Source organism: Somniosus microcephalus, chromosome 4 (assembly GCF_052327205.1).
Source record: "Somniosus microcephalus isolate GS21.2 chromosome 4, FLI_Smic_1.0, whole genome shotgun sequence".
Lineage (NCBI taxonomy): Eukaryota > Metazoa > Chordata > Chondrichthyes > Squaliformes > Somniosidae > Somniosus > Somniosus microcephalus.
This window is the reverse complement of record NC_140990.1, coordinates 219,031,446-219,048,536: the sequence shown is the minus strand read 5'-3', so window position 1 is coordinate 219,048,536 and position 17,091 is coordinate 219,031,446. Positions and strand designations below refer to the sequence as shown.

At 48.4% G+C, this 17,091-nt stretch overlaps 1 long non-coding RNA gene across 1 annotated transcript in view; it reads right to left on the bottom strand.

Annotated features, from left to right (window-relative positions):
- Positions 1-1,300: 1,300 nt before the first annotated feature.
- The window catches only part of LOC147120223 (uncharacterized), a 65,893-nt gene continuing 50,102 nt past the window's right edge, over positions 1,301-17,091 (bottom strand). The window contains exon 3 of the long non-coding RNA XR_015077852.1: positions 1,301-3,168. This is a non-coding gene — a long non-coding RNA (uncharacterized LOC147120223). The remainder of the gene's footprint in view (positions 3,169-17,091) is intronic.

Below are 17,091 nucleotides of genomic sequence, written 5' to 3'. Positions count from 1 at the left end.
AACGGTAAAGACCGCCAACCGACACCCCCCCTCAACCGCAGCAATACCATCGGCCACTGCCCGAAGAAGAAGAAGGCCCATCGCGACGAAGTACTTGATGAAGACGTTGAGGGAAGAAAAGGAGGGTGCTTCGCACAAACAACTTCAGCGCCGCGCCCTGTGACCGCGTGACAACGAGATACCCCAAAGGACAGAAAGAGCGAACCTCAAAACTCCACCAGCTAAAGCAACAGGTTTTGAATTGGTGAGCATGAATTCCTGGCCCCTCAGTTTAATCTAGTTAGGTACAGGGGGTGGGAATAAGGATAAGGGGATTTTTAATGCATTTGTTTCTCTCGATGTGCCGTGTGTTCCCCATTCCCATATAAGTGTATTAACTGTTTATGCCTGTAATTATACCAGTAATTCTCAGTAGTATTGTGTTTTATTCAGCCTTTTAATAAAATTTTGGTTTTCTTGCACCAAACCACTTGTCTACTCGATTTTCTGTATCGCCGCCTGTACCTAAGTTCGGTGTCTAGAACCCAGGGGTGTGGGAGCGATTCGAACCGCTCAGAGACAGTCAGAGGCGAAGCTGACTGGGCACACGCCACGCCACCCCCTAAAGACAGGTAGTTAGTTAAAATAATTGATTGTTCAATCGTGAACCCAACCCAGGTTTAACAGAGGCGGGTTTGAATTTCTACGAGTCACCTACTCGCTGATGGCAGGACTTTAATTAGTACACGTGGGTGAGCTTGTTATCACAGCATTTAAAGTTCTTACGAGATGTTAATGAGGTCTTTTTACATTGAATTTTACGTCGCTTTAAATTTAACGTCTCCAGCTCGGGAATCCCGTGGCTCGAGAATCCTGCCAGTGGAACGGAGGTGAGATTGAGCCGCAGTTCAGGTGGATATTTAAAAATGTGATTGCCCCATCTGAATAAAACCTCACTTATTACAGTGGTGTCTCAGTTCCCTCTGGCAAATGTTTGGCAGAGAGCTCTTATGTTAATACAGCTTTTTATAAACTTTGGAGGCTTTCAAACTGACAACATCAAAATCGGAGGCGTGTTGGATGTGTTTGACAGCACATCAGAAGCGGAAGACCATCAGCATTCTTGGCAGCGACGACGTGCAGTGGTTGGATCAGCACATGCACAGGAGAGTGGTGTACAGGAGAGGTGCACGCAGGAGAGAGGTGCGCAGGAGGGAGGTGCGCAGGAGGGAGGTGCGCAGGAGGGAGGAGCGCAGGAGGGAGGTGCGCAGGAGGGAGGTGCGCAGGAGGGAGGTGCGCAGGAGAGAGGTGCGCAGGAGGGAGGTACGCAGGAGGGAGGTGCGCAGGAGGGAGGTGCACAGGAGAGAGGTGTACTGGAGGGAGGTGCACAGGAGAGGGGCTGAGGTCACAGGAGGCAGTACCCTCGTCATTGGGTTTACATCAAAGGCTTATCTTCCTTGACCTCTCGGAAGAGCAGTGCTTCTGCAGGGGGAGGTTGCCACGCCAGGTAGAGGCAGACACCTGCAGCCTCCTAGAAGAAGACCTGCTACCTGCTGGAACTGGCAGCCACACATTGCCAGTGGCTGTGAAAGTTACCACTGCCTTCAATTTTTTTGCCTTTGGTTCTTTCCAGGGCGTTACCTGAGACATTGAGCGTCTTGCAATCCGCTGCACATAAATGCATAAAGCAGATGATGGATGGGTTGTTTGCCATGGCTGGGAATTATGTAAATTTCCCCGTGATGACAATAGCCAGAATAGGCAGGCACTCGGATCTGAGAATTAAAGGGGCCATGCACACTGAAACAATACAAATTAAAATGAAGTGAAACAATGCAGTTTTCAGTTCTGTCTGCTTTTAAAAAAATATTTATCATTAAAAAGAAGTCCAAAACGTGAATATTATGCTCTTAAAGCTGAATTCCCTTCCTAACCTCAAAAAATGGTAAAAGTGCCTCAGCACTAAGACAAAGAGCTCAGCAAGCCAGGGAAGGAGCACCCAGGGCCTCACACTCAGCACTCCATCTTTATGAAGGGGGTCAACACTGCAAGAGAGGTTCTCTACCCATAGGGACCAGGAGACCCTCCAGACAGAATGACGTGGGACCAGATCACCGAGGCAGTCACTGGCAGCAGTGTCGCCCCCACCACCTGGCTCCAGTGCCCAAAGAAGCTTCATGACGGCAGACCACTGGCCAGGGTCAGTGAATACAGCTTCAAAAGCCGTCTCCTACCAACTGCACCACTAGCCTCACACACTGCTCAATGCACGACCCCCAATCACTCACCTATCAACAACCTGCACCAATGATGAGGCACATCTCCCATTCCTAGCCTCACCTCACCTCCTTAGGAGGAGACGGTGCTGGTCATTCTTAGCAGAAGCATGGCTGTGCCCTTGGCCAGCAACGGGGGTGAAAGGATACAAGATGCAGGTATCCTCGTACGTTAACCTCTTTCTGGCATGCACCTCTTGCTTTCCCGCCCTCCCCTCACCACAACTCAGCACGGGCCTGGCGGGCCGAATGGCCTTCTTCCGTGTTGTAACCATTCTATGATTCTATAATTCTCTGAACTCCACCCTTGTGCCTTCCTCATTTCACACACCCAAGAAATGCAGCCTGCCCAGCCAGTGGGTGACCAAGAAGAGGGAGAGGAGAGTGAAGAAGAACAAGAACAGGGGACGATTGATTTGACACTCCCAACCACCAGCTCCTCAAGGTCAAATAGCAAAGACATCTGTGGTGTCCCCCACTGAAAGTCAGCAGCCTTCCACCAGCCATGCTGCAGCCACTGGGGTGGCACTGTGTGATATCAGTAGGATAGGCAAAGGCACACACAAGACAGTCACTAAGAGAATGCTTGATGTCACAGTGGATGGATAGATAGATGTGCTTGATGTCACAGTGGATGGATAGATGTGTAAAGTTGGATTGGAAAGTTTGCTTTGTGGGGGCTTTTATTTCAGCATCATGGACAAGAGGACATTGTGATGGTTAGTAACAGAGGGAATGTAAGGTGTGGCAAAAATGTTGAAAGGGGAATTGGGGTTGCAGTCATTGGGACTGCTGGTGGATCATTCCATCCCTGATATCCTGGCCACAAGGGGCTGTCTGGGATGAATCCTTCCATCTGATTCCTCCTCTTCTGCAGCTTCCTCCTCTTGTGTCGTCCCTCTGCAAGCGGATGCTGTAAATGTGAAATGACAGCATAAAATGTTGGAAATACTCAGGTAGTCCAGCAGCATCTCGACCTGAGACGTTAACTCTGTTTTTCTCTCCACGGATGTTGCATGACCTGCTGAGTATTCGCAGCATGTTCTGTCTTCTCAGAGGCCTTTATTTACCATCTGAGCCCTTACAAGCATCCAGCAGCACTCCCTACACACTTAAAAACTTTTCACATCTATTGCAACAAACCACCACTTCAATAAAATAAAGTCCAAAAATGTTAAATCCAAGCTTACCTGAAAGATGTGTGTGTCCCTTTAAGAGGTGCAGTCATCGCCACTGTCAGCCTGCTTAGGACCCAGAGCTGAATTTAGCGTTAGGGTCGAAGTTCACGCCTGTGCTGTTAAGTCAGCTTTGCACACTGATTTACGTCACAATGCCGCCATTTTGTTCGGGATGGTGCTGCCAGTTACTGACAGTGCAAAGGTAAAGACGTAAACATCGTCCGCCGCGGGACCCACCAGCAGCTGGTGAAAGTGCGGCAGCCGCCGTTTTAGCACCATTTATTGCCACTACGTAATGGCGCTATGGCCACATATTTCTAGCCCAAGAAATGAAATCCTGCAGTCAGCTCTCATCACCAGCACCAACCACACCCCCACACCCCTAACTTTGCACTAAACAGTCCTTCAACCACTCATCCACCCATTGCACATACGCCCAATGAGTCCCGGCATGTATTGACATTCATCATGGAACAAGGGAAAGGGCGAGTGTCCCTTAGGACACGATAATGTGCAAGATGTGGAGGTGGTGCAAATCAATACATTTTATGTGGTGTTATAAAAAAAAGAAACTTAACAACATAACATTTTGTCAAACATCCATGTGCATACCCTTGTTGAATTATAATTTCTTTAATTTACACTTCCTACCGCTTCTTTTTTTTAAATTCATTGATGGGATGTGGGCGTCGCTGGCTAGGCCTGCATTTAGTGCCCATCCCTAATTGCCCTTGAGAAGTTGGTGGTGAGCCGCCTTCTTGAACCGCTGCAGTCCATATGGTGTAGATACACCCACAATGCTGTTAGGAAGGGAGTTCCAGGATTTTGGCCCAGCGACAGTGAAGGAACAGCGATACAGGTCCAAGTCAGGATGGTGTGTGGCTTGGAGGGGAACTTGTAGGTGGTGATGTTCCCATGCGTCTGCTGCCCTTGTCCTTCTAAGTGGTAGAGGTCACGGGTTTGGAAGGTGCTGTTGAAGGAGCTTTGGCGAGTTGCTGCAGTGCATCTTGTAGTTGGTACACACTGCAGCCACAGTGCGCCGGTGGTGGAGGGAGTGAATGTTGAAGGTGGTGGATGGAGTGCCAATCAAGCGGGCTGCTTTATCCTGAATGGTGTCGAGCTTCTTGGGTGTTGTTGGAGCTGCACTCATCCAGGCAAGTGGAGAGTATTCCATCACACTCCTGACTTGTGCCTTGTAGATGGTGGAAAGGCTTTGGGGAGTCAGGAGGCGAGACACTCGCCACAGAATTCCCAGCCTCTGGCCTGCTCTTGTAGCCACAGTATTTATATGGCTGGTCCAGTTCAGTTTCTGATCAATGGTAACCCCAGGATGCTGATAGTGGGGGATTCAGTGATGGTAATGCCATTGAATGTCAAGGGGAGATGGTTAGAGTTTCACTTGTTGGAGATGATCATTGCCTGGCACTTGTGTGGTGTGAATGTTACTTGCCACTTGTCAGCCCAAGTCTGAATGTTGTCCAGGTCTTGCTGCATATGGACACTGTAATAATAATAAATAACTTCCGGATGAAGTTATGTGCACATCACTTCCTGTGAACTGTGAACTCTGTGCATACATCACTTCCTGTGCATATGTCACTTCCTGTGTTTGGACTAGTATAAATACTGAACTGCTCAGTATGGTAAAAGGGCTTCTCCTAGAGGCATGGTGAAGACCGCTCTTGTATATAGTATAATTATAAGTTGCTTGAAGCTTACTTTAAAGTTCCTTGATGTGTGAGACTCCTTTTTACATCAATTTAAGCAACTTAGTATTTACACTCACAAATACTAGACCTTCGGACAAACTCGGAGTTAAGGATCCAGGGAACCACCCATCATGGAAAACATCCTTAAACCTACTCGTCTGGACTTGGACCCAAACGCACCAGCAGCTGGCAGGGTATGGAAGCATTGGTACCGTACTTTTGAGAATTTTCTTGATGAATGTAAAGCGAATGCTTCTACTAAACTGAGGATACTTATCAACTATGTGACCCCAACAGTGTTTGAATATGTTGATGAATGGGATAATTACGATGAGGTGATCCGGGCGCTTAAAAAACTATATGCCAAGACCGCAAATGAGGTCTATGCTAGACATCTACTGGCCACAGCCCGACAAGGGCCAGGGGAATCGATTAACGAATTCCTTCAAGAACATCGCAGGCTCAGCACAGATTGTAACTTTCAGGCAGCCTCGGCTGAGCTGTACCGCGAAGAAATGATTCGTGATGCTTTCATCTGTGGGATTGCCTCTCCATTTATATGCCAGCGTCTACTAGAAAGTAAAACACTTGAGCTACAAAAGGCTTTTGACCTGGCTTGTTCTCTGGATTTGGCAAAGAAAAATGCAGACCTCTATCAGCTTCCCAGATCTCGATCTGCTGCTGTAACTGCAACCAGACGATTCAAGTGGCCTCAGGTGAACCCTATCATGGAGGAATCTAATCCTGATGATAATTCTGATGAAGAAGAGGAGGATGACCCCACTGTAGCAGCCTCTTGGCAATCTAAGAAGGAATGCTTCTTTTGTGGGGATTCTTTTCACCCTAGGAAATTCTGCCCTGCTCGCAATGCGATCTGCAGTCATTGCGATAAAAAGGGACACTTTGCAAAAGTTTGCCAATCAAGAGCCTCTATGAGGGCCTATCCAGCTAAGGCCTACCGAACTGCCCCAATTAGGGCCTATCAAGATGCTCCGACTAGGACCTATCAAGCTTCCTCTCGAGCTCTCTCCCGAAGAAGCACACCTAGAGTTTCAGCCACTCTCTGTGCAACCACACCAATTACAGCTGCTTGCCCACAGAACCTGTTTCATGCAGCTACAAAAGTTTCAATTAATGGGCATACCTTAGATGCCTTAATTGACTCAGGAAGTACTGATAGTTTCATTAGAGAACAGATTGTTGCGAAATTGAAACTACATATCTTCCCATCGGACCAGGCAATTGCGATGGCTCAGTCATCACTTAATACCAGAATCTCCGGCTTTTGTATTATTGATATGACACTTAATGGTCGCATGTATCCCTCCACCCGACTTTCGGTGCTCAAGGACTTATGTAGTGATCTCATCTTAGGGCTGGATTTTCAAAAACAGCATAAGAAACTCACCATTGAGTTCGGCGGATCCAAACCTGGACTTACTATTTCTAATATATTGTCTAAATTACCATTTTGTGCATTATCAGCAGCTTCACTTGATGAACCCTCATTATTTGCCAGTATTCCTCCTCGATGCAAACCAATAATAACGAAATCGCGGCGCTTTAGTCAGGAAGACCAATCTTTTATTGAGGCTGAAATCTCTCGACTTTTAGCAGAGGATATCATCGAACCATGTTCGTCGCCCTGGCGGGCTCAAGTCGTCATCGTCAAGAACCCTCTAAAACCTCACAAACAACGACTATGCATTGATTATTCGCAAACCATCAATCAATATACTGACTTGGACGCCTACCCATTGCCACGCATTGATGATATGGTTAATAAACTGGCCGAATACAAAGTGTTCTCAACTTACGATTTAAAAAGTGCCCATCATCAGGTACCCTTGAAGGTCTCAGATAAGCAGTACACGGCCTTTGAGGCTAATGGACGGCTGTACCAATTTCGTCGCCTCCCATTCGGGGTTATTAATGGAGTGGCTGTCTTCCAACGGGCAATGGATGGCCTGGTTAAGCAGGAAAACTTAAGGGACACTTTTCCCTATCTTGATAACATTACTATTGCAGGTCACGATCAACAGGAACACGACGCCAACCTCCAAAAATTTCGGGATGCCCTCCATCACCGTAACTTAACTTTGAATGAATCTAAATCTGTTGAGTCGCAACCGACCATCAACATCCTTGGCTACTGCGTAGGCAATGGTATCATTAAGCCAGACCCAGAAAGACTTCGCCCGCTCCAAGAGCTCCCGTCACCTAAGAATCCGGCTTCTTTATGTCGGGCTCTCGGTCTGTTTGCATACTACGCTAAATGGATTCCTCATTTTTCATACAAAATCCAACCTTTGCTGCATGCTAGATCATTTCCATTGGAAACAACGGCTGTTGCAGCCTTTAACCTTCTCAAAAAACAGTTGGAGAAAGCGGCTCTTCACTCCATCGATGAGAATCTCCCTTTCGTAGTCGAATGTGATGCCTCGGAGGTGGCGATCTCGGCTACTCTAAATCAGGAAGGTCGTCCTGTAGCATTTATGTCCAGGACCTTACAAGGTGCCGAGCTACATTATCCCCCGGTTGAGAAGGAAGCCACAGCCATCATAGAGGCGGTACGGAAGTGGAACCATTTCCTAGCTCGCCAGCACTTTACATTAATCACGGACCAGCGATCAGTCGCCTTCATGCTCGATAATCGAAAACGAACCAAAATTAAGAATAATAAAATACAGCTTTGGAGGATGGAACTGGCCTCTTTTGGTTACACCATTCACTATCGACCTGGCAAGGAGAATGTGGCCCCGGATACCCTCACACGAGCATTCTGCTCCACTATGTCATCCTCTACTCTCATGGATGTCCATAATGGAGTGTGTCATCCTGGCGTTACGCGCATGCTACATTTCGTACGATCACGGAATCTCCTTTTTCTAGTGGAGATGTAAAGAAAATGTGCTCAGAATGCTGGCTTTGTGCAGAATTAAAACCTCAGTTCTTCCACCCCTCAGATGGTATGCTCATACACGCAACCCAACCGATGCAACGACTTAGCATCGATTTTAAGGGACCAGTGCCCTCTTCAACTCGGAACACATATTTGCTCACCATGATTGATGAATATTCACGTTTTCCGTTTGCCTTCCCCTGCTCCAATATGCTGGCGTCCACAGTAATCTGCTGCCTTGAGCAGGTATTTTCTCTCTGTGGCATGGCGGCTTACATTCACTCGGATCGGGGTCCATCCTTTATGTCAAGGGAACTCAAGGATTACCTCTCAGAACGGGGAATTGCTACAAGCAAAACGACGCCATATCATCTCATCGGAAATGGGCAGGTAGAGAGGTATAACGGTATCATCTGGAATTCCGTACATCTTGCTTTAAGATCTCGGGGCCTACCAAACCAGCAAGGGAAGCAGTGCTTCCGGATGCATTGCACTCTATACGGTCCCTTCTTTCTACAGCCACAAATACTACACCTCATGAGCGGTTCTTTGGATTCCAGTGTCGCTCATCTTATGGGACATCCCTCCAGTCATGGCTAACTACTCCTGGACCTGTACTACTCCGAAGATATATTCGGACGTCTAAAAATGACCCTCTCGTAGACGAAGTCGAACTAACCGATGCCAACCCCACCTATGCATACATATGATATCCCGATGGCCGAGAATCTACCGTTATCATTACGGGATCTGGCTCCCTGCCCACCAGGACCTAGTGGGACATCGAGTGATGGTATTTTACCAGGAGCCTCTTGGAACCTACCGGGTACCCCTCTCCAGGATCCTGATCTGACACCAACTAGCTTGGTGCCGGTAGAATCCCATACTCAAAGTTGCGACCCTCCCAGTACCGCGCACCAAAGTACTGATCCACCACAGACCAGCTCTGCACCTCCCTCTGAACAGAGACAGACCAACTCTGCACCTATTGGGGCTCGTACACGAAGCCATGATCTCCCCGACCCTTCACAGGGTAATCCAGGCCACACAGACTCTGGCCAATGGCCAACAGCATGTAAGCGGACCATTGACCCTCTACGACGGGAACCCAAACGGGTGTGACTCTTCCTCATTCGGTGGCTGCGGAATAAAAGGAAGACCACAGCCTTCTAATCTCGCAGGAGGGAAGAATGTAATAATAATAAATAACTTCCGGATGAAGTTATGTGCACATCACTTCCTGTGAACTGTGAACTCTGTGCATACATCACTTCCTGTGCATACGTCACTTCCTGTGTTTAGAGTCATAGAGTCATAGAGTTTTACAGCACAGAAAGAGGCCCTTCGGCCCATCGTGTCTGCGCCGCCCATCCATCCCTGTCCAGTCTAATCCCATTTTCCAGCATTTGGTCCATAGCCTTGTATGCAATGGCATTTCAAGTGCTCATCCAAATGCTTCTTGAATGTTGTGAGGGTTCCTGCCTCCACCACCCTTTCAGGCATTGAGTTCCACATTCCAACCACCCTCTGGGTGAAAAAGTTCCTCCTCAAATCCCCTCTAAATCTCCTGCCCCTTACCCTGAATCTATGCCCCCTTGTTATTGACCCCCCCACTAAGGGGAAAAGTTCCTCTTTATCTACCCTATCTATGCCCCTCATTATTTTGTACACCTCAATCAGGTCCCCCCTCAGCCTTCTCTGCTCCAAGGAAAACAACTCCAGCCTGTCCAGCCTCTCTTCATAGCTGAGGCGCTCCATCCCAGGTAACATCCTGGTGAATCTTCTCTGCACCCTCTCCAAAGCAATCACATCCTTCCCATAGTGAGGCGACCAGAACTGCACACAGTACTCCAGCTGTGGCCTCACCAGCGTTTTGTACAGCTCCATCATAACCTCCCTGCTCTTATATTCTATGCCTCGGCTAATGAAGGCAAGTATCCCATATGCCTTTTTAACCACCTTATCTACCTGCTCCGCTGCCTTCAGGGATCTATGTACATGTACACCAAGGTCCCTCTGACCCTCTGTACTTCCTAGGGTCCTACCACTCATTGTGTATTCCCTTGCCTTATTTGTCCGTCCAAAATGCATCACCTCGCACTTTTCAGGGTTAAATTCCATTTGCCACTTTTCCGCCCATCTGACCAACCCGTTTATATCGTCCTGTAGCCGGAGGCTTTCCTCCTCGCAATTTACCACCCCACCAATTTTCGTGTCATCTGCGAACTTACTGATCATACCTTTTACATTCTCATCCAAATCATTTATGTAGATCACAAACAATAAGGGACCCAGCACCGATCCCTGAGGTACCCCACTGGACACAGGCTTCCAGTCACAAAAGCAACCTTCGACCATCACCCTCTGCCTCCTGCCACTCAGCCAGTTTAGGATCCAACGCGCCAAGGCACCCTGGATCCCATGGGCTCTTACCTTCTTGACCAGTCTCCTATGCGGGACTTTGTCAAAAGCTTTACTGAAGTCCATGTAAACCACATCCACAGCATTTCCCTCATCCACCCCACTAGTCACCCCCTCGAAAAATTCGATCAGATTTGTTAGACATGATTTACCCTTGACAAAGCCATGCTGACTATCCCCGATTAATCCTTGCCTCTCCAAGTGGAGATTAATTTTGTCCCTCAGAATTTTTTCCAATAATTTCCCCACCACAGATGTTAGACTCACTGGCCTGTAATTCCCTGGTTTATCCCTGCTACCCTTCTTGAATAATGGTACTACGTTAGCTGTTCTCCAGTCCTCTGGTACATCCCCTGTGGCCAGAGAGGTTCTGAAAATTAGTGTCAGAGCCCCTGCAATCTCCTCCCTTGCCTCCCACAGCAGCCTGGGATACATCTCGTCCGGGCCTGGGGATTTATCCACTTTTTGGCCCGCTAAAACCGCTAGCACCTCCTCCCTCTCGATGCTAATATGTTCGAGTATGTCACAGTCCCCTTGCCCGATTTCTATGTCTGCATCGTCTTTCTCCATAGTGAACACAGATGCAAAAAATTCATTTAAAACCCCGCCTACATCCTCTGGCTCTACACACAGATTGCCACTTTGGTCCCTAATGGGCCCTACCCTTTCCCTGGTTATCCTCTTGCCCTTAATATACTTATAAAACATCTTAGGATTTTCCTTTATTTTGCTCGCCAGTGTTATTTCATGGCCCCTCCTCGCCCTCCTAATTTCTTTTTTATGTATGCCCCTGCACTTTTTATACTCCTCTAGGGCTTCTTCTGTCTTTAGTCTTTTGTAACTGCCAAAAGCCCCCCTTTTATTTCTAATGCATTTTTGTATATCCCTTGTCATCCAAGGTTCCCTTTGCTTGTTGGTCCCACCCTTGACCTTTACAGGAACATGTTGGCGTTGTACTCTCTCTATTTCCCTTCTGAAAGTCTCCCACTGTTTTGATGTGGATTTTCCTATAAGCAGCTGCTCCCAGTCCACTTTGGCCAGATCCTGCCTTATCATATTAAAATCGGCCTTCCCCCAATTTAGAACCCTTATTTCCGGGCCGTCTTTGTCTTTTTCCATGACCACCTTAAATCTCACCGAATTATGGTCACTGTCACCAAAATGCTCTCCTACTGACACTTCCACCACTTGCCCGGCTACATTCCCCAGAATTAGGTCCAGTATCGCCCCCTCTCTTGTAGGACTTTCTACATGTTGGCTCAAAAAGCTCTCCTGGATGCACTTTAAGAATTCTGCACCCTCTAAGCCTTTCACACTCTGACTGTCCCAATTTATATTGGGGAAGTTGAAATCCCCCACTATTATTACCCTATTATTTTCGCACTTCTCTGAGATTTGCCTACATACCTGTTCCTCTATCTCCCCCTGACTGTTTGGGGGCCTTTTGTACACTCCCAGCAAAGTGCTTGCCCCCTTTTTGTTTTTAAGTTCTACCCATATGGCCTCATTAGAGGAACCCGCTAATATATCATCCCTCCTTACAGCAGTAATTGACTCCTTAATTAATATTGCAACACCCCCTCCCCTTTTACACCCCCCTCTGTCTCGCCTGAAGATTCTATACCCCGGAATATTGAGCTGCCAGTCCTGACCCTCCCTCAACCATGTCTCCGTGATAGCAACAATATCGTACTCCCATATGTTCAACAACAACTTCAGTTCATCCACCTTATTTGCAAGACTCCTTGCATTAAAATAAATGCCTTCCAGCCCTGCCATATTCTCTTTTGCCTTCACATATTTGCCCTGCCTTCCCAGCTGACTTGTTTTTCCCTCTGTATTTGGCTGTAAATCACCCCCTACTATAGCTGCACTCTGTACCCCAACCCCCTGCCAAGTTAGTTTAAACCCTCCCCAGCAGTGCTAGCAAACCTCCCCGCAAGGATATTGGTTCCCCCCTGGTTCAGGTGTAAACCGTCCGACTTGTACAAGTCCCACCTTTCCCAGAAGCAGACCCAGTGATCCAGGAAACTAAAGCCCTCCCCCCTGCACCATCCCTTTAGCCACGCATTCATCTGTTCTATCTTCCTATTCCTATACTTACTAGCACGTGGCACCGGGAGTAATCCAGAGATTACAACCTTTGAGGTCCTGCTCCTTAATCCTTCACCTAGCTCCATAAATTCTTGCTGCAGGACCTCATCCCTCCTTTTACCTATGTCGTTGGTACCAATGTGGACCACGACCACTGGCTGTTCTCCCTCCCCCTCCAGAATGCCCTGCAGCCGCTCAGTGACATCCTTGACCCTGGCACCAGGGAGGCAACAAACCATCCTGGATTCACGTCTACGGCCACAGAAACGCCTATCTGTTCCCCTTACTATAGAATCCCCTACCACTATTGCTCTCCCACTCTTTTTCCCCCCTTCCTGGGCAGCAGGAGCACCCCCAGTGCCAGGAAGTTGGCCGCTGCTGCCTTCCCCTGGTGAGTCATCCCCCTCAACAGTATCCAAAGCGGTATACTTGTTTGAAAGGGGGATGTCCGCAGGGGTTCCCTGCACTACCTGCCTGCCTTTGTTGCTCCGCCTGATGGTCACCCCCTGTGCTGCCCTACCCTGAGGCGTGCACAACTCGCTAAACGTGTTATCCACGAGCCTTTCAGCATCGCGCATGCTCCAAAATTCATCCACCCGCAGCTCGAGCGCCGCAATGCGGTCTACAAGTAGCTGCAGCTGGATGCATTTCCCGCACACATGGTCATCAGGGACACTGGCAGCATCCCTGACTTCCCACATAGAGCAGGAGGAGCAGAGCACGGGTCTGAACTCTCCTGCCATGACTTACCCCTTTAATTACTTTAAAAATTTGTTCAATACCCCAGTTACAGGTATGCTCTAGGGCGCTTTATTTACCAACTATCCCCACTACACCACAGAAATTTAACACCACAGAATTTAAGCTTGTATTGAAAAAAGAGAAATACTCACCAACCAATCACCTACCTGCTCCCTGGTGACGTCACACACTGATTACTTTTTACCTCTCTCCCCGCTGCTAAGTTGGTATGCCTCGCCTCTCTCCGGTTTTTATACCGGTCTCACCACACTGCTCCCGACTGGTCTCGGGCCTCGCTGGTCGCCGGGTTTTCTCCCGAGCTCCTCCTCGCTGCTCCCGCTGGTCCCGACTGGTCTCGGGCCTCGCCTCTCTCCGGTTTTTATACCGGTCTCACCACACTGCTCCCGACTGGTCTCGGGCCTCGCTGGTCGCCGGGTTTTCTCCCGAGCTCCTCCTCGCTGCTCCCGCTGGTCCCGACTGGTCTCGGGCCTCGCCTCTCTCCGGTTTTTATACCGGTCTCACCACACTGCTCCCGACTGGTCTCGGGCCTCGCTGGTCGCCGGGTTTTCTCCCGAGCTCCTCCTCGCTTCTTGGACTAGTATAAATACTGAACTGCTCAGTATGGTAAAAGGGCTTCTCCTAGAGGCATGGTGAAGACCGCTCTTGTATATAGTATAATTATAAGTTGCTTAAAGCTTACTTTAAAGTTCCTTGATGTGTGAGGCTCCTTTTTACATCAGACACGGACTGCATCAGTATCTGACGAGTCTCGAATGGTGCTGAACAGTGTGCAATCATCAGCGAACATCCCCACTTCTGACCTTATGATGGAGGGAAGGTCATTGATGAAACAGCTGAAGATGGTTGGGCCTAGGACACTGCCCTGAGGAACTCCTGCAGTGATGTCATGTGATTGAGATGAATGACCTCCAACAACCACAGCCAACTTCCTTTGTGCTAGGTATGATTCCAACCAATGGAGAGTTTTCCCCTTGATTCCCATTGACTTCTGTTTTGCTAGGGCTCCTTGATGTCGCACTCGATCAAATGCTGCCTTGATGTCAAGGGCAGTCACTCTCACCTCACCTCGAGTTCAGCTCTTTTGTCCATGTTTGGACCAAGGCTGTAATGAGGTCAGGAGCTGAGTGGCCCTGGCAGAACCCAAACTGGGCGTCAGTTAGCTGGTTATTGCTGAGTAAGTGCCGCTTGATAGCACTGTGGACGACACCTTCCATCACTTTGCTGATGATTGAGAGTAGACTGATGGGACGGTAATTGGCTGGGTCAGATTTGTCCTGCTTTTTGTAGACAGGACATACTTGGGCAATTTTCCACATTACCGGGTAGATGCCAGTGTTGTAGCTGTACTGGAACAGCTTGGCTAGGGGCGCAGCTAGTTCTGGAGCACAAGTCTTCAGTACTATTGCCGGAATGTTGTCAGGGCCCATAGCCTTTGCAGTATCCAGTGTCTTCAGCCGTTTCTTGACATCACGTGGAGTGAATTGAATGGGCTGAAGACTGGCATCTGTGATGCTGGGGACCTCAGGAGGAGGCCAAGATGGATCATCCACTCGTCACTTCTGGCTGAAGATAATTGCAAACGCTTCAGCCTTGTCTTTTGCACTCACGTGCTGGGCTCCACCATCATTGAGGATGGGGATATTTTTGGAGCCTCCTCCTCCTGTTAACTGTTTAATTGTCCACCACCACTCACGACTGGATGTGGCAGGACTGCAGAGCTTTGATTTGATCCGATGGTTGTGAGATCGCTTAGCTCTGTGTGGTGTATCTCATGTGGCTTCAGTTTTTGACCTATGCCCTCTGTGTTTTGAAGCCCGAGGACCCCGCCAAATACTGCTCCACCTGCACCTGTGCAGGGGCTGACTGGGCCACCGGGAGATGAGGCAGCATGTCACTTAAGGCCATGGATAAGGTATTTGTCATCCTGTTTAAGGCAGCAGACATCTGCTACATGGTCATGGCCTGAATGAACTCATCTGAGAGCCGTGCTTGAGGCTCCATGGAGGCAGCCACTCTCTCTCCATGGCAGACATTCTCGCAAATCCTTCTGCCACCAATCCACCAGTGATCGAGTTGGACTCCACCATCCTCTTCGCTATTGTGGTGAGTGTGTGTGGCACATCTGTCACTCCCTGGCTAAGTTACTGTTGCACCTCTAACATTCTCCTTCTTAATGATAGGTCAGCCTCGGTGTCCAGCTGATCAGAGCTTGGAGAGGATTGCGCCCCCCGACGCGGACTCTCCACAGCTGTCTCTGCCACCAGTGTCTGCTCGTGCTCACCAGGTGTATAACTATCTAAGTATCTACGCTGGTGCATGGCTGGAAGTCCTGTGATGGTGCAGCCTTAGAAGAAATGAGCTCCTCTGAGGAATCATCCTCATGGATATCCTATGCCACTTGCTGTATGCGTGAAGGTCCTAGAAGACAAAAAAAGGGATATGATTTCGTCCTGGCAAAGTAACATTCTTGAGAAGATTGGGTTGTCATGTTTCAGTCATTGATGAAGTAAAGTCAGCATGTATGTTAGAGATATTTTTTAATCTGTCACCCAGCATCTGTGAGTTCCTAGTCTCTCCATACCTAATTGACAGGGATGCAGATGTGCCACTTATATTCAGGGCCTCCTCCTCTGCATCTGTGAGCTGGATGATTTGTGGATCCCCATCTCCAGTCCTCTCCTTTGTGTTATGTGCTCTCTTCTCCTATAATGAGCATAAAACAGACCAGTGAGTGAAGGTCAGGTATTCACCTGATGGATGCAGTGCATTCGGTGAGGGTGGCTAAGAGACAGATGCACCACATTGCATAATGATTGGGGTGAGTGGCAATGATGGATGGATACATGGGGAGGTGATGAAGTGCATAGAAAATGAAGGCTGGGTGTTGCTGGAAGTTGAGTGGGTGTGAGGAGCGATGTGATGGAGTATGCTTAGCAAGGCAGAGTGAAAGTGGGAGGGGGCTTAAACCACAGGATGTAGCTGAATCACCAAATGTACTCACTCTTCCTGACCTGTTTAGGTCATTAAATCACTTCCTGCTCTGCATCCATGACTGGGGCCCAACTCTCCTGCTGCTCACCACCTCATCCAACACCAACATGCCTTCTTGGTAACTGCAGCAGGTTTCTTCCTCCCATTGCTGGAGAAAGTATGTCCCTCCTGCTCCAGACTGCAACCAGCAGTAATTCCAGCGATGCATCATTGAATCTGAGTGCTGGCCTTGCTCTATGCACAACATCCATCGTGAATACATCCTGGCTGCTCCAATTTCCATTTACACATTGTCCCTTTCAATAGAGCTGAGATCGCATCATGTGGTTGCGCGTCACGCCCGCTGCACAGCTTGGAGACACAAAACCCAGAAGTCAAAATTAATTGTTTCAATACAGCCGTGATCACAGATTCCAACCCGCTGTGTGGACTTCTAGGTTCCTCACACGTAATTCCACCTCTTCGCTCGGAAGCTGCCTTCAGATTAATATTGGGCCCAATAACTCTTTCCTGCATAGTATGTGCATGAAATACCATATAAATACTGTGTGGGTGTTCAATGTATGGCTTACTGGTCATTATCTGGCTCACAAAGCACCGTGCTGGTTGCTTTCCGTTTGTGCACTGTGCATAAAACTTGTTTCCACTGTTGGCTTCAATCGTTTAAGGTTTCATGGGCAGCAGGATTAGAAAAGACTGCTACCTCATTGGTGGATTTAGATCAATGGGGGAATAGCCTTTTTCCAGCAGTTAGGGAGCAGCCTTTACCAATCCTTCAG